The sequence below is a fragment of the Podarcis erhardii genome (genome assembly GCF_964252035.2).
Source record: "Podarcis erhardii genome assembly, chromosome: 14".
NCBI lineage: Eukaryota > Metazoa > Chordata > Lepidosauria > Squamata > Lacertidae > Podarcis > Podarcis erhardii.
The window spans coordinates 12515281-12539248 of NC_138503.1; the positions used below are offsets into that span (position 1 = coordinate 12515281).

General features: G+C 45.8%; 1 long non-coding RNA gene across 1 annotated transcript in view; it reads left to right on the forward strand.

The window, feature by feature from the left end:
* LOC309329000 overlaps positions 1-17729 on the forward strand; it is a 59402-nt gene extending 41673 nt beyond the window's left edge. The window contains exons 2-3 of the long non-coding RNA XR_014151002.1: positions 1542-1658; positions 17391-17729. This is a non-coding gene — a long non-coding RNA (uncharacterized lncRNA). The remainder of the gene's footprint in view (positions 1-1541; positions 1659-17390) is intronic.
* The last annotated feature ends 6239 nt before the right edge of the window (positions 17730-23968 follow it).

The window sequence follows — 23968 nt, forward strand, 5'->3', positions numbered from 1 at the left end:
TCTGTCCCTTCCCCCACCTCCCAGAAAAGCCCCCAAGAGCTGCACAGCCTCTTCAGGGCAGCAGGATCAAGGCTCCCCGCTGCCCTGAAGAGGTTGCGCCTGGCTAATCCAGAAGCTAGAACAGCGAGAGGGAGCGCTGTGCGGTGATCCCTCTCGCTGTTCTGGTTTCTGGGATAGCTGTGCAGCCTGCATTCGCTCCATAAGACGCGCACACATTTCCCCGTACTTTTTAGGAGGGAAAAAGTGAGTCTTATAGAGGAAATGCACATTGGGGCTGGGGTGGTTCAGTTGTATGGCAGCATGGAATGCACCTATGTAGAGAATCCAATGCGCATAGAGTTATAAGCACATGGATTCCACAAAGACATACACCTTGTTGTGTGTAGATCAGCCTTACCTAATCTGTTGCCCTCCATAACATCAGCCTCAGCCAGCATGGCCCAATGGTTAGGGATTATGGGAATTGTAGCCCAAAATATATTGAGAGCAACAGTTTGGGGAAACCTGGTGCAATTCATGAAAATGCCTGAGTTCAGCAGTGTTTGCTCAGATATACAAATTCTTGTTTAATTTCTTCAATATCATGGTAATTAATTTATTTTTTATCCATGCATCTTCCCACTGGTATACTGCTACCATGAAGTTATTAAGTTTCTAGTCTTTAATGTTTCAGTTGAAAGCATTGCATATGAAACAGGTTATCCATATATAATCTGAAACTAAGTGGCAAATTCAAAGGGTGCAGGCCCTTGTTTATTGGGAATCAACACGCTTGTGCCTTCAGGTTCTAAGAATGTCAGAGCACAACCATGATCTGTTTAAAATTAATGAGAAGCTTATTATTGACTTTGGTAGAGTTGAGACGAACTCTATAGGACTGGAAAAGAAAGGCCTCATTTCTGCAAGTTTAAGACTAGCTTCCCTGGTGTCTGTTGTGGAATTACTCTTGATTGACATAGGGAACTCTAGGTCACCCTGTAAGAAAACCTTTTATTTTATTTTGTTAAATTTTCTGACTATGACAGACCTCTCTCTGTCATTTCCCTGGGACTGTCCACTCAGTAAATTTGCTAGCTAATGCCAAAGGTGAGCAAATGTAGGAGGGGGCAGGTGGGAGTTGAAAATGATTATTTCCCCTTCCAATCTCCAGATAGATTTTCTAATCTTACTGCTCCACTGGGGAAATCTAAGAACTTTTATCAATTACTCCAATAATCAATTCATCAAGACACTCTTGCTTGCCACCCTGTTGTTCTCGGTTCCAACTGAATTATTTTGACATTCTTAAAGCAAACCTAGAAATGTCTCCCCATCAGGGAAAACAAAAGCAAGAAAGAGCAATGTAGTAAATAAGACATGGAGAGAGATTTGTGAAACGCCAAGTGGTTCAAGGGAAAGACAGGTGACACGTTTCTCATTTCCTCCTGTCCCATCTCAATATACTTTAGCAAGTGAACCATATTTTTGCCATCAGCAGTTTCCATCTAAAGGCAGCAGCATGCTCTGATCGGTGATCCTTTTTTCTGCTTTTTCTTGTGTAGAGCTCAAAGAAGAAAAACAAGAGAGAGAACCAAGGATTTCTTCTAAGGAGGCATTGTCTAGAATACACTCCTCTTGGAATTGGCTTATTGGTTAAAGAAATCAACACCTTTTATCAGGTTCGTATTCTGGGAGAGAGTAGTGATGTATGGAAGTGAGAGCTGGACCATAAAGAAGGCTGATCGCCGAAGAATTGATGCTTTTGAATTATGGTGCTGGAGGAGACTCGTGAGAGTCCCATGGACTGCAAGAAGATCAAACCTCTCCATTCTGAAGGAAATCAGCCCTGAGTGCTCACTGGAAGGACAGATCCTGAAGCTGAGGCCCCAATACTTTGGCCACCTCATGAGAAGAGAAGACTCCCTGGAAAAGACCCTGATGTTGGGGAAGATGGAGGGCACAAGGAGAAGGGGACGATAGAGGATGAGATGGTTGGACAGTGTTCTCGAAGCTACCAGCATGAGTTTGACCAAACTGCGGGAGGCAGTGGAAGACAGGAGTGCCTGGTGTGCTCTGGTCCAGGGGGTCACGAAGAGTCGGGCACGACTAAACGACTAAACAACAACAACAATTCTGGGAGGGATTCTATCAATGGATCTATTCACACATACACATGAACCCGTATTTTTATACCCGTGTTCACAAAAGTACGAATTTGGAAATCTTTAATCTGGAGATGGTTGCAGGTCACTGCAGTTATTGCACAGCTTTACTGCCATTATAGAAACATTAGTGGTGACTTGCTCACTTGCTGACATCTCTATAATTAAGATATATATTAACACAAAAGGATGGGCTTTGGGAATATAATGGCTTGAAGCTTCGGTGCAGAAATATAGCAAGATGGTTAGTTCTTACATGTTGTACAGGCCGCTCAACGCCACGTAAGGTGGACCATAAGTTGATTCTTAACCAGCACAGAGATAAAAATAGATGGAGGCAGAAAGATTGCCCAAAGGAACTAGGGAAGATTCAGTGGAAGCCTAAACACACAAGGAGGAAGGGGGGCGGAAAGCTCAAATGCAAATGAAGTCTGTTTGGACTACATGAGGGTTGAGAGACAGCAAGATTAGGGAGATAAGAGAGGCAAATATCAGATAAAGAAGAGAGGTGATAATAATTGCCAATCCCAAGGGAGGACAAAGAAAAGTGATTTCCTGAGTTTCCTCATGAGCTGTGGTGACCTGGTTGCATCTGTGTTTCTGCTAGTGATTCAGTAGATTTGGGTGGATATTCTTTACACTCAGTGGAGACAGTTAACTGCCTCTACTTTCTGAAAGAATACCTGATAGGCTCAGGTAAGGATGAGATGATTGACTCCATTTTGTTTTCAGGGGTCATCATTCTTGATAGGTAAATCCATTCAGGAGGACAAACCTTTCAGATGACTTATCTGCATTTGTTTACATACCCCCATCTACCTCTTACCAGAACCCTCTGTATTGTATTTCCTGGGTCTTTTCTCCTGAATCACCTCCCCAAGTGCACCTACTTCGATTTTATCCAAGCCACTTTCCAAGTCCTTCATTTTAACCTCCTCTCATTGGTCAGCATGCCAGCTCATCTAAACACATTTTGAGATCCCCCACAAGCCTCTTTTAAGACCGAGTTTTAGCATCAGTTGCTTGCACATTACCCTGGCCTTCTGAACAACCTCTCCAAAAACATATTTAAGCCTCCACTGCACTGTATACACAAAGATTGGCCTGAGCTCAACACTTGAAACCCAACTCTTCTATCATCCCCACCCCAGCACACCATTTCAGGGGTGCTTTGGCCAGCAGTAAGAGAGGTAAACTTTGCAACCTTGATTCATTTCAGTTGTCCTTTTCTTATCCTTCTTTTGCTCAATGATGTGCATTCTGAGAAGGAGCCACAAAGACCAGCACACAATATTTGAAAAGTCAAGACACTGTGGGTTTATATAATAGCATGATGCTACTTGCTGTTTTATTATTTTCCTTCCTTATAATTCCTAGCATTGACTTTGCCTTCTTTATGTTGAAAACACACCGAGTTGACATTTTAGAGGTTCTAGAAACACAGTCTGCAGAAGGCTAAATTTGGCAAGTTATTATTGCCTTACTTCCCCCCCCCTTAGTTGAGAGCATGAAGATCTGTCCCTTTATAATACATCCGAAACATTATCCAGTATCCATCTTCAGTGAGGGTGTCTGTCACAGAATGTGCAAAGGAGGGGGAGCGAGAGTTGTGGCAAGGCACGGGGTGTGGCATGTTGTGGAGAGAGTACCAGGGGCCAGAGAAAGCTAGAGAGAGTGGCGTAAAGGGCCAAATTCAGCCCTTTAGCTTGAGGTTACCTGCCTCTGAAAATGTGAAAGAAGGAAGATAATAATAATAATAATAATAATAATAATAATAATAATAATAATAATTTATTATTTATACCCCGCCCATCTGGCTGGGCCTCCAGCCACTCTGGGCGGCTTCCATAAAAACCAAAATACAGTAAAATATCACACGTTAAAAACTTCCCTGAACAGGGCTGCCTTAAGATGTCTTCTGAATGTCAGGTAGTTGTTTATCGCTTTGACATCTGCTGGAAGGGCATTCCACAGGGCGGGCGCCACTACCGAGAAGGCCCTCTGCCTGGTTCCCTGTAGCTTTGTTTCTCGCAATGAGGGAACCGCCAGAAGGCCCTCGGCGCTGGACCTCAGCGTCCGGGCAGAATGATGGGGGTGGAGACGCTCCTTCAGGTATACTGGACCGAGGCCGTTTAGGGCTTTAAAGGTCAGCACCAACACTTTGAATTGTGCTCGGAAACATACTGGGAGCCAATGTAGGTCTTTCAAGACCGGTGTTATATGGTCTCGGCGGCCGCTCCCAGTCACCAGTCACCAATCAAGATGATTTCACGTCCTCTTTCACCCCTGACCCCCCTCGTAATGATCAGTTGAAAGTTTGACTTTTTTCTTTAACTTTCCCACTTGTCGCTACTGTGCTATCAGTACACCATATGTGTACTGTTTTGCTCTCATAATGTCGGCTGGTTAATGCAGGGTGTTTTAAAATCAGCCGTCTCTTTCAGCTGGCAGCCTGATTGCAATCACAAAGGAGTCAAGAGTTCTCCATCCGTTCCCCTCCCCACTGGCGCCCCTGCTCCCCACATCCCGCATTAACAGTTTAAGGCAGCAATCCTCTGCTCACTTACCTGGGTGTAAGCCCCAGTCAACTTAGTGGAACTTACTTCTGAGTAGACAATTGTGCTGAAAAATTTCTGGTTGAGATCTTGACCTGAAGAGCTTGGATTCACCATACACTTCTTTACAGAGAGGTGGGTCCTGCCTCTGATCAGGGCTAGCAGTGTTCGAATGGGCACCCTTTTGAAGCAGTTCAATCTGTATGGTAACACATCCTCATCTCATGTTGAACGCAGTTGTAACGTAGCTAAAGCAACTAGCCATGATAGCTGTATTCTGCCTCCATGGCTGGAGGCAATAACGTTTCTGAATACCAGCTGCTGACAACCACGGGAGAGGAGAATGCTCTAGTGCTTGGGTCCTATTTTGGGGTGGTCCACAGTCATCTGTTTGGCCACTGTGATAACAGGATGCTGGACTAGATGGGCCACTTGCCTGATCCCGAATGCTCTTCTGATGTTTTTAAGGCTTAAGTTGAATGTGAACTTACCTGGAAGTAGGGATGGGGGGGGGGGGGAATGGGCTTTGGTTTGCATTTTAATGAGAAACTACTTAAATTTGCACTTTTTGAATCATTGTGTGAATCAAAATACAGCCACACTTTGAAACTCATATTTCACCAAATTTTGTGACGCGGTTCTCTGGCCAAACAATGTATACAGAAAACTGAATATTATGGGAAACGTGTGTATAAAAAAACGCATTCATACAAATATTCACTATGTTAGGGCAAATTGCTTGCAAAAATCGCATTGAAATGCCGATGAATTTTTGAAAAATGCAAAATTGCTGCAGAAATGTGGAGAGCTGAACTTAAGATGGGAAAAAATGGGAAACCAAAAGAAATAAAAATGACAGATCACAGGGAGTTGCACTAGATGACTTTCTGGGTCCCTTCCAACTCTGCAATTTTATGTTTCTATGATTCATCCTTAAAGGTAAAGGTAAAGGGACCCCTGACCATTAGGTCCAGTCGTGACCAACTCTGGGGTTGTGGTGCTCATCTCGCTTTATTGTCTGAGGGAGCCAGCGTACAGCTTCTGGGTCATGTGGCCAGCATGACTAAGCCACTTTTGGCGAACCAGGGCAGCGCACGGAAACGCTGTTTACCTTCCTGCCGGAGCGGGACCTATTTATCTACTTGCACTTCAATATGCTTTCGAACTGCTAGGTTGGCAGGAGCAGGGACTGAGCAACGGGAGCTCACCCCGTCGCAGTGATTTGAACCACTGACCTTCTGATCGGCAAGTCCTAGGCTCTGTGGTTTAACCCACAGCGCCACCCGCACCCCTACAATTTTATGTTTCTATGATTCATCCTTACCTCACAGTAAACTCCAATGAATTAAGCAGGATAACTTTTCTCATAAAACATGCATGGGATTGGGCTGCAAATGAACATAGGGGTATTTTTGTTTGTTTCGCTTCCCAGTGGGGAATCCTGCGCATCAGAAAAACTGCCTGCAATGCTGATGGCAATATCAATTTGGCTTTGTCATCCTCTGTTTGTAAAAACAAAAGGCTAAGATGTGAGCTGCTAAGGGAGTACTATTGGATCTCGTCTTCAGACAGGTTGTCTTGATATCAGCTGGATATCAAAAGACAGCTCAAGGGAGCTTGCATTGGGATTCTGGGTATGCCACAACTGACCTATTGATAAGCAGGAAACTACAGCTATTTCTGTTTGTTTTGCTTGCTTCATAGCATGCAGACAAAAGTACAAATATTGACTCAAAAGTGAAAGGGGGGGGGGGAAGCCATCTGTGACCAGGCCTTTTCTCTCTTTTCTTTGGGGAGACTGTGTGCAATCATGAAGAGAAAAATTGAGTAAGCGCCTTTCTCCCCCTGGTAAAAGATAGAGACATTGGACAGTAACCAGGGGACCATCTGCTTCATTTCTTCATTCATCATTAGGCACGACTGTGAATCCAACACCAGTAGACAATGAGGCATGGAGAAGCCATTTGCAATAGCCAGTTGATGGAAAGTATTTCAAGGGCAAGGTTTTAGGAGAAAACATTGGAGACGAGTCATTCCAAAATCCTTGTGTTGCTTACAGAGCCATTTCTGGATCCATAGAACCGCACTGCAGAAAAGTAAACAGGGAAGCTGAAACAAGGAAAAAATGGATAGGAAGGCAACTTTAAGTATCATCATCATTGTCAGAGTCACCCGTGGTCCCAGCTCACAAGAGACCAAAGTCCACTCCGGCTTATGTACAAAAGTTTTTATTGAAGAACATTCTTAGCTTCACAGCCGAGCTCCGTGACTCTACGTCTGTTACGCTTAGACCGCTGAAGTCCCCTCTGAGTCAGTCCCGCCTCTACACCAGTTTAAGAGGCTTGTACTGGTCCACCTCTTCCTCTCTTTCCTTTTCCGCAGGGTCTTTCTGCCCCCCTGTGTTCTCTCCCTTCGGGATTCCCCAGAGGCTGAATCCTCTGGCGCCTCCTCCCCCCTCCTTCGGGCTTTGGGACCAGGCTCCTCCCCAGGACTCTCTTCACTTCCGCGCGCCTCCCATTTTGAACTTGGCGCGCGTACGTTGCTCCTGACCTTCCCTTTGACAGTTACACTGCCCTCGATACTACTTTCCTCCCCTTCCGGCAGGACGTCTTGCCCTGATCTCCTTCCCCTCTCTGCTTCCTGTTCTGCTCTTTCTGACACACTGGTCACTCCACCCCCTTCACTCCGTTCCGGCGGAGCAGCCGGTCCCGATCCCCAACTCCCACTGGGGGTTCCCCCTTCGTTTCCCTGCTCCTGACTGCTTCCCCCTCTGGCTCCCCTTGGCTTGACCAGAGGGGCTCCCTTTTGGGAGTCCTCCGATTCACTGGACGGACTCATGGACAATCTTGGGTCATTGTCGTCCTCTTCCTCGTCACCCTGGAATCCTTCCCCCTCGCTCTCTGTCTCCTCCCTCATCTGCGCCTCTCTCCCTGAACCCCTGACAATCATCATTATCATCATCATCATCAGTGCTTTGTCTAAAAAAATGTTTAGGGGTTCTCTCATTTTGACTCAAGAAAATCACCATTTTATAGTTCAAATCAGGAAAAATAAACACAAATGGACAAAAGTTCAAAGATTCACAAAACATTTAGAGGTATGTGTACTCCTGCATCCCCCCAGAAAAAAACACTGATGATAATAATAATATAATTTATCATTTATACCCTGCCCATCTGGCTGGGTTTCCCCAGCCACTCTGAGCAGCTCCCAACAGAATATTAAAACCACTATAAAACGTTAAAAACTTCCCTAAACAAGACTGCCTTCAGATGTCTTCTAAAAGTCAGATGGTTGTTCATTTCCTTGCCATCTGATGGGAGGGCATTCCACAGGGTGGGCGCCACCATCGAAAAGGCCCTCTGCCTGGTTCTCTGTAACCTCACTTCTTGCAGTGAAGGAACTGCCAGAAGGCCCTCGGAGCTGGACCTCAGTGTCCGGGCTAAACAATGGGGTTGGAGAGGTATACTGGGCTGAGATCATTTAGGGCTTTCAAGGTCAGCACCAACACTTTGAATTGTGCTTGGCAACATCCAGGGAGCCAATGTAGGTCTTCCAGTATCAGTGTTATATGGTCTCGACAGCCAAGTCACCAGTCTAGTTGCCACATGCTGGATTAATTGTAATTAAATGTATATACTGCCCTTCATTTGAAGATCATAGGGTGTTTTACAGTAGACAGGGGTCAGCAAACTTTTTCAGCAGGGGGCCAGTCCACTGTCCCTCAGACCATGTGGGGGGGGGGGCGGACTATATTTTGAGGGGGGGGGGATGAATGAATCCCTATGCCCCACGAATAACCCAGAGATGCATTTTAAATAAAAAGACACATTCTACTTTAGAAGGCAATTGGGCCGGATCTGGCCCCTGGGCCTTAGTTTGCCTAGCCATGCAGTAAAAAGGTAAAGGGATCCCTGACCATTAGGTCTAGTTGTGACCGACTCTGGGGTTGCGGCGCTCATCTCGCTTTATTGGCCGAGGGAGCCGGCGTACAGCTTCCGGGTCATGTGGCCAGCATGACCAAGCCGCTTCTGGCGAACCAGAGCAGCGCACGGAAACGCCGTTTACCTTCCCACCAGAGCGGTACCTATTTATCTACTTGCACTTTGTTGTGCTTCTGAACTGCTAGGTTGGCAGGAGCAGGGACCGAGCAACGGGAGCTCACCCCGTCGTGGGGATTCGAACCGCCGACCTTCTGATCGGCAAGTCCTAGGCTCTGTGGTTTAACCCACAGCGCCACCCACGTCCCATTAGCCATGCAGTAGAACATTGCAAAATACATAACATAATGGCGGCAAGAACAACAACACCTCCTCACCACGGATACAATGAAAAGGTAATAGATTGTTTAATCAACCAAAGGTTTGGCTGAAGAGGAATGTCTTCACATGGTGCCTAAATATATGCAGAGGTGTTTGAGAGTTTGTTGGAAATGTGTGTGAAGGGGCTAGGGGAGGGAAGGTTTCAGCTCAGCTCCAGGTACAGGGAATTTGAGTCTATCAGCTGCAGTTTTGCAGCTGAATCTCGCTCTGAGTCCTGACATCTTGCAGATGACCCTGCTAGAGAGACATTTCTGAGTCTGCATTCCCCATTTATCAGACAATGGAAAGACGGACCTACCTCACTGGTCTGTTGTGAAGATTAATGAGATAACGAAATCTTCTCTTGAGCCTCAGGGATAGGCTTGCCCCATACATCTAAATAACAGACGCACGTTGTGTGGGAAAGTGACTTTCACCGTGCTTTCTCCCCCCTCCCTCTCTTTTACCCCAAATACCAGAGAGAGAAAGTGAGCTGAAAAATCTGCCGCTTAAATCAAACAGCCCTCACACCTTTGGGTGTTTCTAATATGCATGTCATGTTTGAAAAATGTCAGCGGTTGGGGGGGGGGGAGGAAGGGGGGAGACGGAATAATTCTTCGCTGCACATTTGTCTGAAGTGCATAATTGCTGCATTTGACATGTATGAATGCACTTTCATTAGGGTGTCAAGAGGACACTTTGTACCTGGAAAAGGAGCAAGTGATTTGAGAATGGCAAATAAAATAGTAAGCATTTTGCTTAAATAAAGTTTATTACAGCTTTGGGGAAAGAGATAATTATAAAGCATTCACTGGCTTGTTTTTCCTCTGATTGAGGCTTTAAAATGTCATTTAAGAAGATTAAGGTATTCAAGACTCGCAGCCTTGCTGAGGTGGGTAACCTGGAGCAAAGTTGCCCCTGGACAGCCCTGTCTCTTCCACTCAGTGGCATTCATTCTTCTTCCAGGCATGTCCAAAGTCTGTTTCGGGAGCCTAATCCGGCCCGCTGGTTGGTTTAATCCGGCCTCTGTGGCAGTTTATTTCCTTGAATCAAATCCCCCCCAAAACCCCTCAAAAAAGCTCAGCAACTTTGTTTGGCCCTTTGGTCGGCCCTCACGGACCTTCACTTCATCAAATCTGGCCCTCTTTGAAAAAAGTTTGGACACCACCCATGCCAGTTCTGGGGATGTTGTTTTCTTGGGAGGGCAGGGGCTTTGAACAAGATGGTCTAAAAATGCCACCCCTCTCTCTGTGTGCGCCCACCTCTTCCTAACCGCTTCCTCACTTTTCTTGCTTCTACTTCTGTGCCCAGTCCCAGAACTAAAAGGCTCTTGCTACTTTTCACTTCTTTACTGCACCACTGGTTCCATCAGTTGTTGTTATTGTTGTTAAATAAGTTTATATACTGCCCTATACCCGGAGGTCTCAGGGCAGGTCACAGAAAGGATCACAACATATATAATCAAAATAAAAACAACAACGCAATAACACTCCCCCAGAAAAGAGCCATATTTCAAAAGGGTATAGGATGTCAAACAGATCAACCAAAGGCCTGGTTCAAAAGGTACGTTTTGGCCTGGCTCCTAAAGGTGTGTAATGAAGGCACCAGGCAAACTTCCCTGGGGAGAGCATTCCACAGATGGGGAGCCACTGCAGAGAAGGCCCCGTTCTCGTGTTGCCACCCTCTGGACCTCTCAAGGAGGTGACACATGAAGAAGAGTCTCAGAAGATGATCTCAGGGTCTGGGGTAGGTTCATATGGAAAGAGGTGGTCCTTGAGGTATGGCGGTCCTGAGCCATTTAAGGCTTTATAAGTCAAAACCAGCACTTTGAATTAGGCCCAGAAGCTAATTGGTAGTCAGTGCAGTTGGACCATGATCGGTGTAATATGCTCAAACTGTCTTGTTCAGGTGAATTATGCACTAGCTTAAGTTTTCGAATCATCTTCAGAGGCAGCCCTATGTATAACGCATTGCAGTAATCTAACCTTGAAGTTACAAGAGCATAGACAACAGTAGTTATGCTATCCCTGGGCCACCAGCCGAAGCTGATGCAAGGTACCCTGGGCCACTGAGGCCACCTGAGCCTCAAGTGACAGCAAAGGTTGCAGGAGTACCCCATGAACCTGCTCCTTCAGGTCAGGAGCTTGTCCTACTCTCGAGTAGCACCCTGGTAGAGACACATGCCCGACTGGCATGTTCTCTCCCTCCTGGTTGATCGTTCGGGAGTTTCAAAAGCTTTCTTCAGTCTGAACATCACAGCGACTGATGCCAACAGACATCGGCACACTTAGGGATCTGCAGAGTATTCGCAGCTTGCATAACAGACCTCAGCAACTCAGCATTTTGGCTAATCTACTTTATTTACATATAAACACACACGGAGCACTGCAACATGGCTCCCTCTCTCTCTAGCATTAGATAGCAAAGAGAAAAAGAACAAAGGACAATAGTCCCACTTCACATAACACAGTAGCACAAATGTCCTGTCTCCATCACGTCCCACTCTGTGGAGTCAAAACATACACCGTCATGTGATAGACAACAATCCCATGACTGCAGTCACGGAGCAGGAATTCTAACAGTGTAACCCCATCAAGAGCAGGCCATCTGGTCTAGGAACCAGAGAACAAAGGAAGAGCCCTGCTGGATCAGGCCAAAGGCCCACCCTGTCCAGTATCCTATTCTCACAGGGCCCAGCCAGTTGCCCATGACAAGCCTCAAGTTAGGAGCTGAACGCGACATCCCTCTTCTCGTCTGTGATTCCCTGCAGCTGATATTCAGAGGCACAACCCCTCTGAAAGTGGAGATAGAACATAGTCATGAGGGCTAGTAGCCAATAATAGCCCTTTCCTTCATGAATTTGCCTTAGTTGATAGTTTAAGTATGTGCTGTGTCGTGGAGTACAGTGGTACCTCGGGTTAAGTACTTAATTTGTTCTGGAGGTCTGTACTTAACCTGAAACTGTTCTTAACCTGAAGCACCACTTTAGCTAATGGGGCCTCCTGCTGCTGCCATGCCGTCAGAGCACGATTTCTGTTCTCATCCTGAAGCAAAGTTCTTGACCTGAAGCACTATTTCTGGATTAGTGGAGTCTGTAACCTGAAGCGTATGTAACCTGAAGCATATGTAACCCGAGCTACCACTGTATTTCCTTTTGTCTGTCTTGCATCTTCCAACATCCAGCTTCATTGAATGCTCACGAGTTCTCCTATTATCAGAGAAGGAGAATATCACCTCTCCCCCCAGTTTATACACACCTAGTTTTATACCCCCCCTTTTACTTGTCTTTCCTCCCAACTTAAAAGCTCCAAATGTGCTCATCTTTCCTCAGAGGAAAGCTGTTCCATTCCCTTGATCATTTTGGTCACCCTGCTCCAAACAGAACAGGAGCAGAGATGGCATTGCATTTAGTTATTCCTTGACGCAGAATGCAGATCTTGGCAAGTTGTCACGCTCACCGTAAGCTCCAAACGAGCCTTTCTTTGCTGGCCATTGTATGCCCCTTTCCTTTCCCCTGCGCAGGGGACTTTTGATTCCGTCTTTTTTGTTGTTGTTGCTAGTATGAGGTTTTTCAGCACTTTTCGTCCTGCTGCTCTGCTTGAAAGAACGACTGCTCTCAGCCTACTTTACTGCCAGGACAAAAGGAACCTGGAAGGGACATCCTGCTTAAAAAAGTAGGATGGCCATTGTCAACAGTAATTCATAATGTAATTCCAGTCATTTTGCCAGAGCTTAAAAAGTAGGGCAAACCCACATTGTCCCAGTGGGGATGCAATTTGGGGCAGGGGGGTGGGGTTATCTGTGCAAAAAAAAAAGGGGGGGGATAAAAGAGTAAAGAAAACAAGAAGCAGTGATGGGAAAGGAGCTTCTAGAAACCTGAAAATGAATCCCACTTTCCTCTGGTCTGGGAACTTTCCAAAACAAGTCGTGTTGCATCACTTGTTGTTTAGTCGTTTAGTCGTGTCCGACTCTTCATGACCCCCTGGACCAGAGCACGCCAGGCACTCCTGTCTTCCACTGCCTCCCACAGTTTGGTCAAACTCATGCTGGTAGCTTCGAGAACACTGTCCAACCATCTCGTCCTCTGTCGTCCCCTTCTCCTTGTGCCCTCCATCTTTCCCAACATCAGGGTCTTTTCCAGGGAGTCTTCTCTTCTCACGAGGTGGCCAAAGTATTGGAGCCTCAGCTTCACGATCTGTCCTTCCAGTGAGCACTCAGGGCTGATTTCCTTCAGAATGGAGAGGTTTGATCTTCTTGCAGTCCATGGGACTCTCAAGAGTCTCCTCCAGCACCATAATTCAAAAGCATCAATTCTTTGGCGATCAGCCTTCTTTATGGTCCAGCTCTCACTTCCATACATCACTACTGGGAAAACCATAGCTTTAACTATACGGGCCTTTGTTGGCAAGGTGATGTCTCTGCTTTTAAAGATGCTGTCTAGGTTTGTCATTGCTTTTCTCCCAAGAAGCAGGCGTCTTTTAATTTTGTGACTGCTGTCACCATCTGCAGTGATCCTGGAGCCCAACAAAGTAAAATCTCTCACTGCTTGCATTTCTTCCCCTTCTATTTGCCAGGAGGTGATGGGCCCAGGGCCCATGATCTTAGTTTTTTTGATGTTGCACCACTAGGAATGTGAAATTTTGGGCATGCAGCAGGATCTTTAATGCACGCTTAACAACAACCGCTCCCCAGCTGGCTGGGTTTCCTGGCACAGGTTGACCAGGCAAGCTAAAGTACAATCAAATTTGATTAAGCTAGCACAGCTTAGTGGCTAAAGAGTCTGAGCTATGAATCATAGGAACAAAGAAATCTGTCTTATATTGAGTCAGCCCAAAGGGTCCATCCAGCTCATTACTGAATGGTGGTTGCTCTTCAGAGATTTAGACAAGAGGACATTCCCAGTTCTACCTGGAGATGCCAGGGATTGCACCAGGAACTGTCTGCATGCAAAGCCGATGCTCTGCCAGTTTACCACTGAACTGTGGTCCTCCTTCCCAAGACTCAAGCTATACCAAGCGGTCTCCCTTATCTTAAAAGCAGAAATGCCATTTAAGTGAGACAGTGACTGGGGAGCAGGTGGAGAGTCACCTATTTCAGATAACAAATGATTGCTTCCCCAAAGCACTCGTCTCTTCAGATAATTCATTTCTTCCACCCAGTGTGACTATTGTTATCCTTCTGACAATTGTTTGTTTGTCTGTTTGTTTAATTTATTTTAAGGAGGCTCTCAAGGTGGCTTGCGGAAAAGGGATAAAACAGAATTCCTATACAAGATACAAAGAAAGACAAAACAGCAGGTGTAACATTTTAAAATGCAGCACCACACTTGTATTTATTTAAACAGTGAACAGGAGCCATTTAATACCAGCAGTGATATAAAAACTGTACAAAGCTCTGCATGCGAATTTAACGCAGCATGGAATATATGAGTTTTCAAAGCCTATTTAAAATCCACTCTGGAGAGACCAAACATGTGAGGAAGTTCCATAGACAGGGGGGCAGCTCTGAAAAGGCCTTGTCTCCTGTGCTGTCAATCTTATAAATTTGTATGGTGGACCCACAAGCATAGCTTCTGAGACTGATCACATAGGAAAATTTGTACAGTGGTGCCTCGCAAAACGAAATTAATTCGTTCTGCGAGTTTTTTCGTCTCGCGATTTTTTCGTCTTGCGAAGCACGGACTTTGGAAAAGCTTCAAAAATCACCAAAGTCTTCAAAAACCTCAAAAAAGGCTACCACACCGCGTGCTATGAGTTGCTCCTCGAAGTGAATGCATGGTTTTAAGAAAAAGGAAAGAAACTTGCAAGACAAAGGAAACAAACTTGCAAGACGTTTCCGTCTTGCAAAGCAAGCCCACAGGGAAATCTGTCTTGCGAAGCAACTCAAAAAACGAAAAACTCTTTCGTTTTGCAAGTTTTGCATCTTTCGAGGCATTCGTCTTGCGAGGTACCACTGTATTGGATCAGATGATCCTTTATATCACCTGCCCCCAGACAATTAAGATTCCCAGCTTCAGGGGCACAGTGGTGGAATTTCTCTACCATGAGTTAAAATTGGAGCTGTGGTTATATTCCCAAATACATATTTTTAGGTTCTGTAAAGTAAATCATGGCCCATTCTCTGTGTTTTTGGATCAAATGGTGCTGGAGGAGACTCTTGAGAGTCCCATGGACTGCAAGAAGATCAGACCTATCCATTCTTCAGGAAATCAGCCCTGAGTGCTCACTGGAAGGACAGATCCTGAAGCTGAGGCTCCAATACTCATGAGAAGAGAAGACTCCCTGGAAAAGACCCTGGTGTTCAGAAAGATTGAGGGCACAAGGAGAAGGGGACGGCAGAGGACGAGATGGTTGGACAGTGTTCTCAAAGCTACCAGCATGAGTTTGACCAAACTGCGGGAGGCAGTGGAAGACAGGAGTGCCTGGCGTGCTCTTGTCCATGGAGTCACAAAGAGTCGGGCATGACTAAACGACTAAACAACAACAATGGATGCCTCAGCTGATCAGATAACACATATGTTTCCTCAATCTTCCCAGCAAACTATAAAGGTAAAGGTAAAGGTACCCCTGTCCGTACGGGCCAGTCTTGACAGACTCTAGGGTTGTGCGCTCATCTCACTCTATAGGCCGGGAGCCAGTGCTGTCCGCAGACACTTCCGGGTCACGTGGCCAGCGTGACAAGCTGCATCTGGCGAGCCAGCGCAGCACACGGAACACCATTTACCTTCCCGCTGGTAAGCGGTCCCTATTTATCTACTTGCACCCGGGGGTGCTTTCGAACTGCTAGGTTGGCAGGCGCTGGGACCGGACGACGGGAGCGCACCCCGCCGCGGGGATTCGAACCGCCGACCATGCGGTCGGCAAGTCCTAGGCGCTGAGATTTTACCCACAGCGCCACCCGCGTCCCTATCCCAGCAAACTATAATACTGCGTTATTTGAAATTTGTAGCATCACATGCTCTCATTGTGTGGGCTTTTAGATATATGCTTCTGCCAACTGTCTTCATGGAAATTCTGACACAAGTGATATTCCTAGAAGTAAAGGTTGGTAAATGAATTCTTGAACAGTGTAGCTGCCACAGACATCTATTCATCTGAGCTACTTCAGAAGAGATGCCTCCCATTGACTGAGCCACTAGGAGTCAAGGGCTCTCCTCACCATCCTTGCTTGCTTGCCAGAGTAGTATTAAAACACTTAGCCTCTATACTTTAGTACTGACGCTTGTTGGTGCCTCCCTCCCCTTCCTCTTGCCTTCACCAAAGATCACTGTTGGGAATCTTTGCAGATTTGGGGGCTCCAACATAATGCTCATATTTCTCTCTCCCAACTCCCTCATTTAACATTCAGAGTCCCTTCAGATTCCTTCTTATTGTGTATTCATTTGTGCTCTTTATGCTAGCAGGGTGGTTAGATGCAATCTTACTTTCAATACTATATGCGCCTGAAAAGATTTTGGGGTGGACGTGCTGCTTTGTTTCTGAACAGTGCATTTCCCATAGCTTCCTGATTGTCAGGAGTCCGGGTTCCCGTCTTGATAACACAGCAAGCGTAGTTAATTAAAAAGGAAGGTGTATTGCAAAAAACAGAGTTCACCGGACGGCTCTAACAAGCCGCCAGCCTCATCAGTCATGATGACCCTTCTGAAGACTGCTTCCTGCGAGACCAGAAGCAGCTGAACTTTCGCTTCTGATGTCTCTTGTTTTGCTTCCTGTCTTGGAGCCCTCCCATTCGCCGAGACCTTGGACTGAGAGGGTCAGCTCCCAACTCTTCCCCATTCTCTGAGGGGCTGTCTCTTAGCTCTTTCCCACCTGATGATCTACTTCTTTCTCTGTTCGCGGCATTTTGCGCTTCTCAAGAGCGTTGTCAGGGTTCTGGCTCACTCTCAGTCATTCCCTTATCAATCTGCATTCCAAAGGGCTGGGTGCTCATCCTGCCTGGCAGTTAAACCGCTCTGTTCCTGGATGCTTCCTTCAACTGGCTGCAAACCTTCCCTGGGGGCTGGCTCATTCATGACACTGATGAAATCCTGCAACTTTTTATACCACATAGGAACATTAGAAGAGCCTGCTGGATCAGACCAAACCGCCGCCCCTCCCAGCTAATTCAGCATCTTGTTCTCACAGTGGCCATGCAAATGGCTGTGGAAAACCAAGCAGGGGTCTGAGCAAAAGAATATTCTCCCCTCCTGTGGTTTCCAGCTACTGACATTCAGAAGCAGCTAGTAGCCACTGAGAGCCTTATCTGCACATGAATTTGTCCAATACGCTTTTAAAGCCATCTTCGCTGGTGGCCGTCACTGCCTCCTGTTGGATTGAATTATATAGTTTAATTATGCACCACTACAAATGTTCCAGGTTATTTATTTATTTTTGTCCCTTTCTGTTGTGTTCTAGTGCAAAAGTGTCCCTCCATAGGGCAACAGTGTGTTACCATTGGGAAAGCGGAAAGATTTGTGGATGTTCCAGTAACACACTAACCGTGCTGATGATGTGCTGCCGAAAACATCTGCCAAAAAAAAAAAAGGGGGGGGGGAAAGAGAAAATGAAGGCATGATGGAGAAGAGCAACAACTGGGAAAAGCTAGACATAACATTTTACGACGACAGGAAGAAACACCACGGGCAGAATAATTGCAACACACAGGAAGCACAAGGATATAGTTTGAGTGCCTCACTTGTAGTTCTATAAATCACTTAATGTGTCAACACACAAGCAGAAGTTTTTAATATTACAGTTGTTTTACAAGGGATTATTTTGATCAGAATGTAATTGAAATTAATAGGATTTTGGAATGCAGAAATAAAGAAATAAATTTTCAAACAAACACTCCATTCCATTTCCTCTGCTTTTCCTTCCAGCACCAATAGTTAGTTGGTGTTCTATGTCTACTAAGCAGTACATATCAACCTGTTCATGGTTTTCTGTCCATTTGGACCCCCCCCCCCCAGAGTTAAGGGCTGGACAACTTGTAGTCAGCTCCAGCTGCAATAAATAAATTAATTTCTCCTTTGTTGTCAATGGGCAGCTTTGCATTCTGTCTCTGGAATCTGTCTAAAAATAGCTTCTCACTATGAATGACATGGGATGCGGGTGGCGCTGTGGGTTAAACCACAGAGCCTAGGACTTGCTGATCAGAAGGTCAGTGGTTTGGATCCCCACGATGGGGTGAGCTCCCATTGCTCGGTCCCTGCTCCTGCCAACCTAGCAGTTCAAAAGCATGTTCAAGTGCAAATAGATAAATAGGTACCACTCCGGCGGTAATAAATTTTGGAATGCAGACATAAAGCCTCTTGGGCTTGCTGATTAGAAGGTCAGCAGCTCAAATTCCTGCAATGGGGTGAGCTCCCGTTGCTCTGTCCCAGCTCCTGCCAACCTAGCAGTTTGAAAGCATGCCAATGAAAGTAGATAAATAGGTACCTCTGTGGCGGGAAGGTAAACGGCGTTTCTGTGCACATTGGTTTCCATCACGGTGTCCCATTGTGCCAGAAGCTGTTTAGTCCTGCTGGCCACATGACTCGGAAAGCTGTGGACAAACACCGGCTCCCTTGGCCTGAAAGCTAGATGAGCGCTGCAACCCCACAGTCACCTTTGACTGCACTTAACCGTCCAGGGGTCCTTTACCTTTTACCTTACTGTCCAGCAGAATCGCTTGCCAAGTGAGAGAAAGCAGGTGGAGCAGGTAGCTTTGGGGAGAGAGGAGCCAGAGAGGTGGAGAATGAAAACAGGGACAGAGGCAGGGATGGGAATGGGAATAGGGAGAGAGACAGGAATATAGAGATGGAGACTGGAGGGAAAGGAAGCAGAAGACCAAAGACAGAGGCAAAGAGGGAGACTGGGAAGAAGAGAGATTTTTAAAAAGTGCATAGTGTGAGACAGAGAATGATGGTACAGGGAAGCTTGTGAGAATATTTACTCCAGAACTGGAGGAAAAGGGATAGAAGGAATTGGTAAGGAAGGTCTGGGGTGCAGGAAACCCCCAGTGATGGGCTTAAAGAAGTTGGGGATGGATTCCATAATGCAGGGAACCTAAACTGAATTAGGGCTGCAAGAGTGTAGCAGGAAATACTTAACTGAGGAAATAAAACACACTGACAAATGGGGTCAATGCTGATCAGAGTACCCAGGCTTGTGAGAGCAAAGGGGATCACCAGATGGTCTCTGAAAGCAAGGGACACTGAGGTTCTGACATTCCTTGGGACTCATAGCGAGGGTAGGACATGACAGACGCTTATTCCCAAGAAACTGGCTATTGGGTTGTGGCCTAATTGCAGTATTTTAAATTTAGAATTAATTCATATTTTGAGTTCTAAAGCTTTCTGATTGTATTGAAAGGGACTACTTCAGACTTCCACTCTCCTTCTGGAGCCACACATTAGAGAATAATCAGCGCCGCAATCATCTTTTTTTGGGTGTGTGTGTGAGAGAGAGAGACCATCATTATTAAACATAGAACATTCTTATATGGTAATACATTAAGGGTCTTTCTTGAGGAGGCTGAGGCAAGGTAATGTGAGCACTTGAACATTAACTTCCTTTGTATGCATCCTGTACATCTTACAAGGATCCTTGTGTATTATATTGCAGTATAAATTTCATTCCCGATATAAAACACTGAAGATGCAGAGCTGGTGTTCGCCCCAACTTTCCCTGGCATTGTGAGGATTAAATTAAGCAAGCGCTGCAATGGCATTGCATTTATTGTCTGTTTGCTCAGGAGGTTGCAGAGGGAGGGCAATGAAATAAAATAGCAAATGCAATGGAAACTCATTGATATTCTAATGCTGCTGGTGGTATTGTAAATGCTAGGAAGGATATGAAAGGATTCCATTGACATCGTAATAGTGCCCATAGTTAAGAATAAAGGCCCATTTCAAGTTTCCATCTATCGACATGATAATGTGCTTTGTGGGGAAACATTTGATTGAGAGGGAACTGTAGGGCGCATTACAAACGGGACTCGCAGGCATGCAGAGCTCCTATCCAGTGTTCCAGCCAGCCAGTCATCCACGCCCTTCTTCATGACACTCCATTCCATTCCTCTTACCCTGAATTTCTGACCTGATCCCCCATCACCATTACCAGGAGATACTTAGCATCAGTGCTTTTTTCCGGGGGGAAAGGTGAGGGAACTCACCACAACGTTTGTTTATTATGGGCCCAGTCACAGTGCCACCCCCCACATTTAGCAGTGGCTAAATGTAAAATGTGATTAATAAACTCAAGCAGACAATCATCTGGATTAGAAATGGCCACAACTTTTTTGATTACAGATACAGATGGATTTTTGGCTCAGGCATTGTGTGCATATCTGTTTCAGCTGCCCCTAGACAAAAAAAAATATCATTATTATTTAGTTTTTAGAAGTTCCCTCAAGTTCCTGCTAAAAAATATGCCTGCTGTTTAGACCTTCATCCAGGCTCTAGTTGGGTGTTTGGGTAGGTCACCCACTCACCTGGCATATGACAGGTCACAGATACAATGTTGCTGTTTCCTTTCTTTTGTTTTCTTTTGATTTGTTGTCTTCTTAATTGGACTAAGGTAGGACTCCATTTTTACCTATTGTGCTCTGTCCTATACAGTGGAACCTCAGTTTTCGAACTTAATCCATTCTGGAAGACCGTTCAGCTTCTGAAAAATTTGAAAACTGAGGATCAGCGGGCTGGCTGCAAAGTCAATGGAAAAAGAAAAAGAAAAAATTGGCTCGAAAGCTCTCTGGCTTCTAAAAAATCGTTCAAAAACCAGAGAAGTTACTTCTGGGTTTTCGGCGCTCGGGGGCCAAAACATTCCAAAACAGAGGCGTTCGGGAACCAAGGTTTGACTGTAGATGGCTGTATTAGGAATGCAAGAACAAAGTGTTTGCCACAAGCATTCTTAGGGAGAATAAGATGAAAGGAACACACAGGACACTGGAAACCTAACAACTGTTTTACACTGAGTCAGACCATCCAGCTCAGCATTGTTTACACTGACTGGTAGAGGCTTTCCCGTATTTCAGGCAGGGTACATTCCTCACCTGGGTATTAAAACTTGGACCTTCTGCATGCAAAACAGATACTCTTCCACTTAGCTATGACCCTTCCATAATATCAAGGGGACCAGAGGCTTCCCAGAGAAAATGCTTTCAACACACCAGCTCAAAGGGAGGGAGGCAGGAAGCCTACCCTGGGTCCATGAACTTTTGAAAACAGATATAGTCTACCACAGAGGGATGGAGAGCATGTTTAGATGGTCTTGGACTCCAGTTTCCATCAGCCCCAGCCAGATGGCCAATGGTCAGGGATAATGGGAATTGAAGTCCAGCAATATCTGGAGAGCTACAGGTTCCTTCCGACGGCTGTAGATATTCTTCATCTGGGGACCAGACGGTGCTAAGGCTGCTTTATTAGAAATGAAATAGTCATGATGGAGGGGAAATGACTGTAACATGAGCTATTAGTTTGATGACGGCACGTGTGCCTGTCTGTGGACTGACTTAATTGTCTGTCTCCTTATTAGCCTCTACTCCATGTTATGAATGTATGAGGAAATTGAATGCGGCAGAGTTCTACCAGTTGCTTTCTAGCTAATGAGAAAAGATGGCATCATTGCCCTTCTCTCTTCCCACCCCCCAGACATCAAGAATAGCTGCATATGAAAGAAAAGAAAAGATGGAATTCTTTGATGGTGAAAAGAGAATAAACTAGCATTATGCTGTTTGCCAGAAGGAGAGGCTGGTGGATTTTCCCGGATGACATGACTCTTATTTGTTTGCTTCCTCTCAAAATAAGGAGTCGCTAAGACGCGTAGCAAAATTCAGACCGATGTGACCACAATCTGATCAGGGGTTATGGAGATGGAAGCGTGCTGTTTTGTTTTGTTTTCACTTTTGAAATGTTAATGTTGGTTCTACACACAAAGAAGAAGTCTCTTTCACGATCAAGGAAGTACGGGAATATCAGCCCAGGCTTGATCTGTGTGCCTGCGAACACCGTCAGGAGATTGAAACATGAGCACAGTCCATTCCTGTTATTAATTCCTGAAGCGGGGAAGCAATGTGTCAATTAAATGCAGGGAGGCTCAAAGATGATGTGGAGCGGTTAAAGCTTAGATGGTGTACAAACAAACACCACTCTCTGGAACAATATTAACACTTCAGACAGCAGCCAGAGGGTTTGTGCCATCTCTTTTGTCCAAAGGTTCCAGCAGATTGAAAGGAAGACTGATGAAATTATTCATCTGTGGACAGAGGAGGGGGCAAAGAAGCAAGGCACGTGCATGCTTAGTAATTACAAATATATATTCTACAGAGAGTGGTGACAGTGTGGCGAACTGTTCTGGTGTGAACAAGCTCACTTTTCCAGGGTGAGGTTGCCCCTCCTCTCCCACTGAGCTCCACCCATTCAGAGGAGTAGGGAAGTCAAAGCCAGATGAAGCACAAGGTAAGTCTACACAAGCAAGGTCAAGCAAAGCAGAGGCCACAGGCCAGAAGAAGAATGGTAAGGTGAGTTAGATTCTGAGAGGAGTCTAAGCTCGAAGACAAGGCAGGCTTGACACTTGGCCCAACAGCCAACAAACCCAGACTGAGCCTTTAGCAGGGTTGGGGTAGAAATTAAATTCGGTTCACATTTAAAAAGTGAACCTACCAGATCCACACTTTCTGAAACAATATGGAAGTAGAAACACAGCGAGCCGCCACAACCAGCACTTCACTGAATTTTGCTGTGCAGTTTCCCAGCCAAGTAATGTGTACGAGAAATGCATCTATTATGTTACGATATGGATGCAATGCAGCTGCAAAGTGCTAGCTTGAAAAGTAAACATGATGGGAATGTTGGGACTGCCCGTGGGAATCAGAGGGACAATCAGTTCACAGTGCGAAGCATCGGAATTAGCTCAGAGTGTAATATGAGCCCTTCCGTTTGTTCCTGTCCAGGAAGTGTTTGTCTTTAGACTGCTGGAGCTTGAAGAGAGCAGTCATGTTTTTTGTAATGCTGCAAAGACAGAAATAAAGGCATGTAAATACGTTTCTGTCTATCTCTTTCCCCTGCCAGGGGGCAGGAAAGAGGGGTGTGTTCTTCTCACGCTGAGAAGGATTGCCTATCGAGACCTCGCCTGGATCTTGATGGGAATGCAGCCAGGGAGGTCAACAGGAGATCAAGCCGGGTGCCTGGGAGAGTTGCCAGTTTCTCCTGATATGGGCTTGATTTCCGACATCTATTAGGATAAAGTTTTTGTGTCCATTCCATTTTTTTAGCAGTTTAGTGATTTCCTTGAACCATTGTTGGCATCTGTCTGTCTAGGGAGACAATGGAGGAGTATGCCTTCAGGAGTAAAGTTACAGTGCCTGCTGCAGCTATAGAGATTGATACAGGAGAGACATGTTTTGTTGCAGATGGGGCACATGAAGGCATCCAGTTTTACTGCTACAGGTGCACGATGTCATTTCTTCTCTCTGCTCTTCTCCCAGCAGGCATTCCTCCTCTGGGCACTGCTGTGGATACCAGATCTGACTATCTGCACGCACCGTGGTCACATGCATGGGATTCCCACATGGCAGGGTTAATGTTGCCAGACTTCATGTCATGTTTGCAGACATTTTTGTAATGCAGAGTTGGTCTGCCAACAGGCCTAGTGCCTGAAGTCAGCTCCCCGGAGAGCACGTCCTTGGGGATCCTGCCATCCTCCATTCTCTCTACATGAAGAAGAAGAAGAGTTTGGATTTGATATCCCGCTTTTTCACTACCCGAAGGAGTCTCAAAGCGGCTAACATTCTCCATTCCCTTCCTCCCCCACAACAAACACTCTGTGAAGTGAGTGAGGCTGAGAGACTTCAGAGAAGTGTGACTAGCCCAAGGTCACCCAGCAGCTGCATGTGGAGGAGCGGGGAAGTGAACCCGGTTCACCAGATTACGAGCCCACCGCTTTTAACCACTACACCACACTGGCTCTCATGACCAAGTCAGCACTGACATTACTGAGAAAGAAGTGCAAAT